This window comes from Coenobita brevimanus, chromosome 13 (genome assembly GCF_032717465.1).
Source record: "Coenobita brevimanus isolate Jiangsu-jjx chromosome 13, ASM3271746v2, whole genome shotgun sequence".
Classification (NCBI taxonomy): domain Eukaryota; kingdom Metazoa; phylum Arthropoda; class Malacostraca; order Decapoda; family Coenobitidae; genus Coenobita; species Coenobita brevimanus.
In genome coordinates, this window is record NC_136966.1 from 57665630 (window position 1) to 57678129 (window position 12500).

At 44.8% G+C, this 12500-nt stretch overlaps 1 protein-coding gene across 1 annotated transcript in view; it reads right to left on the reverse strand.

Moving 5' to 3' along the window:
• Window positions 1-12500, reverse strand: part of LOC145415968 (uncharacterized) — a 112744-nt gene that overhangs the window by 63389 nt on the left and 36855 nt on the right. The window lies entirely within an intron of this gene.

Sequence of the window (12500 nt, forward strand, 5' to 3'; positions counted from 1 at the left end):
TAGACAGACAGACAGACAGATAGATAAAGGTAGATATAATTACTGAAACTCCATAACGTGGTCCTGTCCCCTCCCTGCTCTTGATATTACCGAATAAAAAAAAAATAAAAAAAATAACTCGCTCAGGTGTTAATGTTACGGCGCAATAAACCGCTTAGTGTCATTCGTTAGCGGTTCACGTCAGCAATTAGTGTCCTCGATGACGTCACGCCAATTAGAGGGCTTGTCAGGCTCGTTAGTGTAGATTATAATATGCCTGTGCTGGAGAGGGGCGCCTTCACGTGGTGGCACTGATATAACGAAGTGGTTTGACTGCCTGGTTATACACACGTCCCTCAGCTCCCTCCCTATCCCCCAAAAGGACGATGGTGGACTACGGGAGGAGGGGAACTTCAGCCTGCAGTCCACTGGGGTCACGTTCAGAAGAGCCTGGGGTTGTAACTACTACTACTACTACTACTACTATTAATTCTGCCACTACCACTCTTACTACTAATATAATAATAATAATAATAATAATAAAAATACTGCCACTACCACTACGACTACTACTACTACAACTACCGTACTACTACTACTACTACATGAGACAGATGGTAAATGTCAGGTGGTGTCAGATGTTGCGCCGTGTGTCAGGTGGTTAATGAGTCAGGTGGTGATGTCAGAAGGTGTCATGCGTCAGGTGATAAATGAGTCAGGAGGTGTCAGGTGTCATAAGTCAGGTGGTTAATGAGTCAGGTGGTGTCAGGTGTCATGAGTCAGGTGGTATATGTGATTTCAGAGGTGTCATGGTGGAGTCAGGTGTCATGTGTCAGTGGTGTCAGGTGTCATGTGTCAGTGGTGTCAGGTGTCATGCGTCAGGTGGTGTCAGGTGTCATGCGCCAGGTGGTCATGCGTCAGGTGACACTGATGGCCACAACACATGCAAGATCATGGACCTAACCTCAAGGCTTAATGCTTCCTGTTAGTGTGTGTGTGTGTGTGTGTGTGTGTGTGTGTGTGTGTGTGTGTGTGTGTGTGTGTGTGTGTGTGTGTGTGTGTGTGTGTGTGTGTGGAGAGAGGAAAGATGACGTGTAACTCATTCTCCCCCCCCTCTCTCTCACACACACACACACACAAACACACACACACACATACACACACACACACTCTCTCTCTCCCTCTCTCTCTCTAAATGAAAACCTCTCGCGATCCTAACTTTCCTTAATAAGCATAAATTATTTACCAACGCTTTCCAATATACCACAAGCCGATTCCCGTTTCTATACCACCACACCACTTCTGCCTGGTATTATTGGTGGTAGGAGTGGTGGTGTGGTGTGGTGGATGTGGTGGTGTGGTGTGGCGTGGTGTGATGGTATAGTGTGTTCAGGTACTGTGGTGTGGGTGGGGTATGATGTGGTGTGGTGGAGGTGACAGTGGTGGTGGTCTTAACAAGAATATAATGACACACACACACACACACACACACACACACACACACACACACACACACACACACACACACACACACACATGCTTCTTCATACTCTTCCATCATCCTATTACCTCTCTTAATCTCCATTACCACCTCTCTCTCTCTCTCTCTCTCTCTCCCCTTGCTTCTCCGTCCATTGCTCCCGTCAGTCGATCTTTCCTTGCTGTTTATTTACTAGAGAGAGAGAGAGAGAGAGAGAGAGAGAGAGAAATATTAAAACCACAAACACTCTTCCATTCCATAATTAACTTTGATAATGAAATAATATAATGAATACATAGATAAGGGAATACTAGCCAGCTTTTCACACCTTCACCTGTTCTGGGTGTAGCCTGGGGATGGGGGAAGTGTAGTGATTCTGTGTACTGCTTCCCTACACCCAAATGAACTGTTTTTCTTACACAATTTTCAGCTTTTTCTCCTCTCTCTCTCTCTCTCTCTCTCTCTCTCTCTCTCTCTCTCTCTCTCTCATAACTCTTTCCTCCCTCTTAAAACACACTCATCCTCCTCCTCCTCCTTCTCCCTCCCTCCCTCCCTCCCTCCCTCTCTCTCTCTCCCCCCCATCTTACACATATCAACACTCACCCTTAAACTCCTCTCACAAGCGATTTATGCGTCACGTAGGGGCATTTTCAGATATAAAGGGGTAGTGATGAAGAACTTGGACCTTTTATTTTAGCGACTATAAGCTCGTAGGCGGAGAACGGTATGCTAAATAAAGTCTCCGCAAAATCCCACGCATGGAAATTATATACAAAGAAATACACAAGAATAAACAAAGAAATAAGCAAACAAACACAATACGTACATATACACAATTAAAAAAGAAACACACACACACACACACACACACACAAATTTAGATACATTAAACATAAATACACACACAAAAACAATACTACACACACACATACAGTATACAAACATACATACATACATATACACAAATTTACTCAAAAAATACAGACACAAACACGTAGGAAACACACACACACACACACACACACACACACACACACACGTCATCCTCATTTACTTAACAGAAAAAAAAAAACAACACTTACCCTCACCTGTCCCCTTCCTCCAACTCACCTGAGAAATAATCAAGGTGTTAATTACTTGATAAAAGGTAAAAGAGAGAGGTGAAAGAAAGAAAGAAAGAATGGAAGAAAGAAAGAAAGGAAGGAAGGAAGGTAGGAAGGAAAGAAAGAATGAAAAAAGAGAGAAACGAAGAGAAAGTTCAACAGAGGGGAAGAAAGACAGAAAAAGAGAGAGAAATAAAGACAGAAAAACAAAAAGAATGACAAAGACGACGAAAATAAAGCAAGAAAGAATGACAGAAAGACAGACAAAAAAAAAACAGGGACAAAATCAATAATCTCGCTGATCTCAGTAATAGCTTTCTCATCTCACTAATCTCACTTCACAAGCAATCCTAATCTCGCTTCAATAAACAACAGTATTATCCGATAAATTATTTAATAAGTGAATTACAAGCGTATCCGTAAACAGAGCCGGCATAGGAACATAGCAGGTGGTGTCTTATGCCCCAGGGTATGGCTATGTCTGCTGGTGTGGGCGTGGGTGTGGGAGTAGGATATAAATAAATGATGCTGGATAGACTAATAACAGTAAGTGAAATAATCAGAGAGAGAGAGAGAGAGAGAGAGAGAGAGAGAATGGTTACTAAGAGAGACAGATGGATAGAGGGACGGAATTTTGTTTTGTGTGTGTGTGTGTGTGTGTGTGTGTGTGTGTGTGTGTGTGTGTGTGTGTGTGTGTGTGTGTGAGGGACTTGTGTTGAAAATGTTGGACGATAATATTCCCTGTAATAAAACACACTGCCCACATGAACAAACACATAAACAAACATATAAACACAAGATACAAAGAAAAACAAACATAACAAACATTCAACTCGCCTCCATGTTCACGTTTTTTAACACACACACACACACACACACACACACACACACACACACACACACACACACACACACACACACACACACACACACACACACTCTCTCTCTCTCTCTCATTAAAATATCATTATTATAAGGAACCATAAACAAAGGAGAAAAATATGGACTCTCTCTCTCCCTCTCTCTCTTCTCTCTCTCTCTCTCTCTCTCTCTCTCTCTCTCTCTCTCTCAACCATTCAATTTCCCTTTCCCCCATCCCTTCCTTGTCTCTCTGCCCACCAAACAATGTACAGTTTTTACATTGTTCGTTTCCCCATTGCTCCCTTTCTCTACCTGTCCACCTGCCTATCTACCTATCTAGCTGCCTATTTGTCTCACCGCCTACCTATCTACCTACCTCTCCGCCTACCTGCCTAATTATATCTACTTACCCACCTACCTACCCTTCTATCTTCCTACTTCCCTATCCTTCCTTCCCACCTTCCTACCTCACTATTTACCTGTCAAGCTATCTATCAATCAGTCTACCTGTGTGGATCTAGTTTTTAACCTGCCCTCCTCTTCCCCTTCCCTCAATTGCTTCTGTCAGTCTTTTGTTCTCGTGTGTGTGTGTGTGTGTGTGTGTGTGTGTGTGTGTGAGAGAGAGAGAGAGAGAGAGAGAGAGAGAACGTGAACCCCATCTCTCTCTCTCTCTCATTCTCCATTCTCTCTCTCTCTCTTTCTAATCTCATGCAGGTAATACTTATGGTAATGCAATAATGATGACAAAAATTTTAGGGGTTAAAAGATGCATTATCAAGGCTGCAGGTCATGGATAGATAGACAGATAGATGGATAGATAGATAGATAAATACACATAGACTGACAGAGATAACTAAGACAGAGTGACGCAGATTGACATACAGATAGATAGACAGATAGGTAGGTATAAATCGATATACTGAGATACACATATACATAACAGATAGATAAATTGAGACAGATAGATAGATACAGACAGACTGATAGATATATAGACAGATATTTAGGCTATGAAGAGACGATTTTATTCAAGGAAGTAAGGTGGAAAATAATATAGAAAATAAGACAGTAAACAATAAGAAAAATAAGTACAAATAAAATGGAAATAAGAAAATAATCAAAAGAAAATAAAGGAAATACAAAGAAAATAATACAAAAAACAAAGGAAGAAAATGAAGACAAAATCCTTATTATATCGTCTTTACTTTTTCCTGTGTCTGATTTTCGTCCTTTTGCGGCTTATTTCTCTCTCTCTCTCTCTCTCTCTCTCTCTCTCTCTCTCTCTCTCTCTCTCTCTCTCTCTCTCTCTGACACACACACACACACACACACACACACACACACGCGCACACACACACACACACACACACGCACACACACACCGTATATCTATGTACCTACCCTACTGTATCGATGTCAGTATCTATCTATCTGTCTATCTATCTACTCTGCAGTGCGGTTTCTAAGGACATGTAACCCCTTCACCACCACATCATTCCTACCGCATCCCTGTTGCTTCATAAAGGTGTTTGGGGCCGGGCTCATCCTGCTGGTGTGGGCGGCGGCGGGACTAACTTGGAACTCGAGGGGTTTTAAAAGACTGGGTGGTCCACAAATTGCGCTGTACTAGATTCAAACGGTGGTATTTTTCCGGCCCTGTCTGCTGGTATGGGCGCGACGAAAGGGTAATTATAGACAACCCTGTATCTATCTATTTATCTATTTATACTCTAACTTGGCCTAATAGTGTCCTCCGTCCATACTGAATCTTGTAACGTTAGATTAAGGCTAGAATGTGTTGCTAGTCACGAAGAAGTGCTAACGAGTGGATGTAGAACAGTTGTGTGTGTGTGTGTGTGTGTGTGTGTGTGTGTGTGTGTGTGTGTGTGTGTGTGAACCAAATTCCTCTTTATGTATTCATGGGCATATGTGTGTATGCTTGCATGACAGGGAGGGAGGGAGGGAGGGAGGGAGGGAGAGGGAGGAAGGGAGGGAGAGGGAGGAAGGGAGGGAGGGAGGGAGAAAATGTGAGAGGTGAAGGACAAAGGATGAAAAAAGGAGAGAGGGAGAGAGAAAGGGTATGAAAGAGAGAAGGGGAGAGAATGAGAAAGAGAGGGAGAGTAAGGGTGTGTGAGAAGGAGAGGGGAGGGGGGGGAGAAAGAGGATGAGAGAAAAACAGTATGAGAGAGAAAGGGGGGAGAGAAAAGCATAAGAGAGAGGGGGAAGTGTGATGGAGGGGGAAGAGAGAGAAGGGAAGGAGAGGGGGAAAGATGGGGAAGAGAGGGGGGGGAGAAGGAACAAAGAGGGGAGTGGGAAGAGAGAGAGGGGGGGGGAAGAAGAGGGAGACGGGCAAAAGAGAGGAGGAGGAGGGGGGGAAGAGAGAGGGAGAGAGAGGGGAAGATACTGATATAAATTACAGTGTCAGAGAGAAAGAGAGCACACAAAGGGAGAGGGGAGGAACCAGAGAGAGAGAGAGAGAGAGAGAGAGAGAGAGAGAGAGATGGTTGAGATTTCGGAAAAAGAAATAGAATGTGACCATAAAGTGAGAGAAGCGAGAGAAAACTTGGATAACAGAAGTGGAAAAGAGAGTGTGGTGTGGTGTGGTGTGGTGTGGTGTGGTGTGGTATGGTGTAGCGTGGCGTGGTGTGGTGCTGTATCCCCCCCCCACACACACACACGCCGGGCAAAACAACACCCTCTCTCGCTTTCCGTGTCGGCGACTTCGGGTGTACGGGAGTGGCAGCACCTGTCCCAAAATACATCGTATCTTACCTAAAGCGTTATCAGCGGCGTGGCTTATCATGTATCTAATTTAATCCGTCCTAAATTATGGCTTTACCTGGCCAGTCCTGCCTCCGTCTTCGCTAAATGGACCGAATCTTATCAGGACCGGAATGTCTGGCGGGAAATTGGCGGCTGTTCCCCCCACCCTCCACCCTCCCCATCATTACGTCTCACCTCCGATTCTATAAGCTATCATTCTCCATTCTCTTCTCACTTTTTTTATCTTTGTATATTTCAATTTTCCTTTCTTCTGTGGTGTTCGTTTATATTCCTGGCTTTCTTTTTCCCACCTGTGCCTCATTCATCATTTAAACTGGGCTGTTCCTTCCACCTTTCACCCTCCCCACTCTGCCAGTCTCTTACCTAAAAGTCTAAGTTGGTTTCCGTTCTTCCTTTCAATGTTTTATACCCCTAATTCTGTGTTCCCTCTTCCTTCCTTCCTCCTACGTCCCATCTTCCCTCTGTCTTCCCTCCTTCCTTCCTTCCTCCTCCCCTTACACCTTCCATCCCAGTCTCGTCCTTCTCCCCTCCACTCGTCCCCTCTTCCCTTTGCCTTTCTTCCTGCCCTTCCATCTTCTCTCTCTCTCCTTTTCCTTTCCTTCTCCCCTCCCTTCTTCCACTTCTATCCCCTTCTTCCCTTTGTAGTTAAGACCCCGAAACACCTGCATCTTGGCCCCTTGACCGCACTGTCTTGGCACCTGTTAGCGTCTTCAGGGTTAAAATGAGCGTCTTAGTGGAGGAGATGGAGAGAGAGAGAGAGAGAGAGAGAGAGAGAGAGAGAGAGAGAGAGAGAGAGGTGGGAGGGTGATGAATGGATGAGGTATTTAAGAGAAGAAAGGTAAAGAAGAGGAGGAAAGAGGTGAGAGAGGGGGGAAGGAGGAGGGGGATTGGACGGAGGGTAAATAGGGGGAAAATGAAAGAGTGAGTGGGTGACGGAGGGTGGGAGGGAGGGTGAGAAGATAAGTAACGGAGAGAGAGAGAGAGAGAGAGAGGGGGGGGGAAGACTGGGAAGGAATGTAAGGTAAACACATGGACAACAAAGGAGGGAGGGAGGGGGAGGGAGAGAGAAGGGGAAAGAGGGAGGGAGGACGGGAGGGAGAGAGAAGGGGAGAGAGGGAGGGAGAGAGAAGGGGAGAGAGGGAGGGATGGAGGGGGAGGAGGTAAGGAAGGTAAACATGTGAACAATAGAGGAAGAGCGACAAACAGGGAGAAAACAAACAGACAAACACGCAAACTGTGAGCCAGAGAGAGAGAGAGAGAGAGAGAGAGAGAGAGAGAGAGAATGAAGTCAGGTGTAGGTGATAACTCCTAAGAGGTCAAGTTAAATAGGGGAGGAAACTGGAGACGTGAGGTGGAAAGTGAGAGAGAGAGAGAGAGAGAGAGAGAGAGAGAGAGAGAGAGAGAGAGAGAGAGAGAGAGAGAGAGAGAGAGAGGTGAAGCGAGTCATGTGCGAGAGAGTACAAAGGCAGGAGAGAGATGAAGCGAGTCAAGTGAAAGTGAGGACAGAGGTATGAGGGAGATATGAAGCGAGTCAGGAGTGAGAGAGAGAGAGAGAGAGAGAGAGAGAGAGAGAGAGAGAGAGATGAAGCCAGTCAGGTGTGGGAGGGTTAATCATTAAGCGCTTCTCACCTGGCCGGACCTGACTCATTCAAAGGACAAGGAATCGGTGCAAGGGAGTGGCAATTTGCAAGGCTTTTATTGCAACAGGTAAAAAATGAGATGATTGCAGGCAGGTGAAGGTGACAGGTGCACCAAGCAGGTAAGGATAGAGCTTTCATGGTGGTAGATATTTGGGTGATAGATAGATGGATGGATACGTTCACAGGTACATAGATAGATAGGTAAATAGAAGGAAGGATGGATGGATGGATGGATGGATGGATGGGTGGGTGGGTGAGTGGGTGGGTGGGTGGGTGGATGGATGGATGGATGGATGGTTGGATGGATGGATGGATGGATGGATGGATGGATGGATAGATGGATGGATGGATGGATAGATGAGCCAATGTGCATGAGGGTAACACTTGCAAGGTGGTATATATTAAACAGGTAGAAGGATAGACAGACAGACAAACAGATAGCTAGACAGATAGAGAAGAATGTGCAAGTAGTTATGTTTCTCTCTCACTGAGCTAATGAGGAGAATTTACATATCCTGAGCATAATCAGATTTAGTGAGATGAGAATTTAAACATGAGTTGTAGATTTGGAGCTGAAGAGTAATGATGGTGGGGAGGGTGGATGGTGGGGGGAACAGCCGCTATTTTAAATTATGATGGACACGGGAGAGCCGGGAATAATAATAATAATAATAATAATAATAATAATAAATAATAATAATAATAATAATAATAATAATAATAATGGAGAACTTAGATATGGGTGGGGAGGATGGAGGGTGGAGGGAACGGCCGCCAATTTCCCGCCAGACATTCCGGCCCTGATAAGATTCGGTCCATTTAGCGGGGACGGAGGCAGGATTGGTCAGATAAAGCCATAATTTAGAACAGCCTCAATTCGGTCAATGATCAGAGGCATCGCTGATAACAGAGATAAGATATAATACACTTAAAGTCGAATACATCCACCCCGAACCGATATTTTCACTATCAACCTAAAACACCCACACGAGATGAATTATTGTTTATTAAATTGACGCTTTCGATTGTGTGCAATTTTCTGTCAATGGTTCATTATTTGTTTTATTGTGTTACGGCGAAATTGACACCTAGTTCATTCTGTGATACTGTACTGTAAAACGATACGGGAAAACAGAGCCAAAAATGAATAATTCGAGGAAAAGGAATGTGTATGAAGAGAGAGAGAGAGAGAGAGAGAGAGAGAGAGAGAGAGAGAGAGAGAGTCAATGGAGGGAAGGGCAGAATGAGATTACTAATGGGAAAAGATAATGCAATCTCTGGCGCAAGAATCTACGGTCCTCGCAACCCACGTTTCACTACCTCTCATCATACGTAATTTTTCCTGTATAAACATTTGACATTCTTATCAGTTTATTTCCTGGCTTTTTCTCGTTTTTCGTGTTTTTACTGTTTATTCTTCTCTCTTCCTTGTGTTTAGCAGTCTGTGGCCGGTCTTCCGTGTTTGTCGATCTAGTTAGGACCTTGTGAAGTTTGTCAAATAATAAATATCTTCCTCGTCCTTGCTTTATGCCACTGTGTTAACGCATCATGACCAACAAGCACCTTTTATCGTGAAATTCAACTCACACACCCACCAGATACTAATACTAATACTAATACTACTACTACTAATAATAATAATATGGTGATAATTGTAAAGTCTACGGTCACCACAACCCCCATTTAACTTACCCAATCTGTTGCCCCCAAGATTATTTTTTCGACATTTCCCCATTCTTCTATTTTCTCTTCCACCACTCTCACCAGTAACCACCCATCCTTCTTACCATCCATCTACCTAACCCTCCATTCATCTCTCTACCCACCCTTCCATCCTTCTTACCGCCTTCTCTCCCTTTGGCGAGTACTACATCATTCCCCTCCTGCACCTTCCTCTCTCCCTATCCTCCTCCCTCCCACCTCCCTCATCCCCTCCATCTTTCTCCTTGTCTGGCAATTTCAAGGGATTTCCTCTCACGCTACACCAACACAGGATCTAAGAGGTAATACACAGGACACCTTTGTCTTGTGTATCCTGTGTCTCAGAGGATGCTATCATTATCCACGCACACAAACATATACACGCACACAAACATACACAAACATAGACATATACACATACACAGACACATTCTCCCTCCCACACTCTCTCTCTCTCTCACACACACACACACACACACACACACACACACACATACACACACACACATACACACACAGAAAGAAAGAGAGAGGCCTGTAGGTAATGGTTCACACATTGGTTTTCTTTAATCCCATTCCAACTTCTCTCTCTCTCTCTCTCTCTCTCTCTCTCTCTCTCTCTCTCTCTCTCTCTCCATTACCTCCCTTCCCTCCCATCAGTACCTCCATCTCTCCCTGTCAACGCTTCTCTCCAAGCATTTTCCTCTTCCTCTCTCTCTCTCTCTCTCTCCATCACTGTAATACATATATATCAGCACCTTCCTTCCTCCCACGCCCTCCCCCCCCCCTCTCTCTCTATTAATCACCTGAAGACCTTTCTATTTCCGTAATTTTCTTCACAAATCACTTCAGTGCTCTCTCTCTCTCTCTCTCTCTCTCTCTCTCTCTCTCTCTGCTCCTTCTTCTTCTTCTCCAGGTGGGTAGGGAGAACACCTCACTGCCTTCCTCCTCCTCCTCATCATCATCATCATCTTTCTCTTGGTTTCCTCCTCCTCCTCCTTTCGTTTCTCTCTTTCCTCCTCCTCCTTTTTCTCTCTCTCACTTTCCTCCTCCTCCTCCTCCTTCTCCTTTCGTTTCTCTCTCACTTTCCTCCTCCTCCTTTTTCTCTCCCACTTTCCTCCTCCTCCTCCATGGTTCTTCATTCTTTTCCTCCCATAATTCTCTGTCCCTCATAATTCTCCTCCACGCCTCCTCCTTCTCCTTCCTTACAGACTACATTACACTCTTTATTCACCCTCTCTCTCTCTCTCTCTCTCTCTCTCTCTCTCTCCCATATCTCTTGCCTTGGTCGTTCTTGTCTGTGTAATCTCTTTCTTTAACCTTTCCTGATTTATCCTGTTATCTCAAACGAACGCCCCCACTCTCACTCTCTCTCTCTCTCTCTCTCACACACACACACACACACACACACACACACACACACACACGCACACACTTCCAGATTAAGACGTACACAGACTGATCGACACAGATAGATATATGTAAACACAGAGAGACAGACCAATAAATGGACTGACAGTTACAATGTTTGGCTAGATAGACAGAGATAAATAGATAGATAAATAGATAGATAAACAGATAGATGGATAGACTGACACTGACATACTCTGGTACTAAGCCCTATTCAATATTACACCCACACCCACCTACGCCCTCCCACCTACCTACCCACACCCACCTACGCCCTCTCACTTACCTACCCACACCCACCTACGCCCTCCCACTTACCTACCCACACCCACCTACGCCCTCCCACCCACCTACCCACACCCACCTACACCCTCCCACCCACGTACACTACCACTGTGGGTAATACGGCATCTCCATAAAGATTATTTCAGTACTAGGAAGCTTTACGAATGATTACCAACACCGACAACAACGCAGGACGTGATTAAAGGGGTGTAGATGGGTGTAGGTGGGTGTAAGTGGGTGTAGGTGGGTGTAGATGAGTGTAAGTGGCTGCAGGTGGGTGTAACTATATGAAGGTGGGTGAAAGTGGGTGCTGGTGGGTGTGCAGGTGTATGTGTGTGGGTGTAGGTAGTGGCGGTGGTGATAGCAGCAGTGAAGGTAAACGTGATGATGGTAGTGAGAGTGATGGAGATAATGGCAGTGACGGTAGCGATATGTTTGTTTATTAAATTAGCAGGTTACAGTCCTTTGCTTTTACCTGTCATGAGAGAAATAAAAATGACTAGTGGCTTTACGCAGGAGGAAGCCTATAAAACTGTTAGTCTGGACCCTCGGCAATCAGTGCTGGCCCGGCCTTCGGTGGGGAAGGCTGTCATGTGCTTCGCTCTTGAATTTTACGCTCGCATTCTATGGCCAGCATTCTCGTCAGTTAAGGAAGCTCCCTAACACCTTTTCCTAAGCGACTTACTTTGCTAATTACTCCTTGCTATCCTCTGTGTCATTTAAATCATTCAAATGCCACCCTACTCAGCTTAAATAAATTGATATTAACCAGCCGTACCCAAAAATAAATCGTTAAGGAAGAGGTGTTAGGAAGCTTCCTTAACCGACGAGAACACGGAACTAGGTGGCACGGGAGGCTACGAAACACCCATTCCTTAGCGATTTATTAAGGACACACACGTCAATATTTTCCTTTACACCATACCTGCAGTTCTAATATCGACAAAGTTTTCATCAATAATATACAAAAGGGAGAGGGATTTAAAATGTAGAATAATTCGCACTGGAAGTGGTGTTACGACATTTCCAAGGCCACCTACAGTTCGACCCTCACTCTTGTCTCTCCTTGACAACCAGGTCTAACCACTGGACCGAGTGAATTGAGAGAGAGAGAGAGAGAGACCGTGAATGGAAGATGAATGTGTGAATGGATGAATGGCGTGAGAGGGCGTGAGAGGACGGGAAAAATGAGAGAGGAAGAGAAAGGGGGTTAGAGTGAAAGGGGAAGGGAGAGCATATGTATGTGTGTGTCAGAGG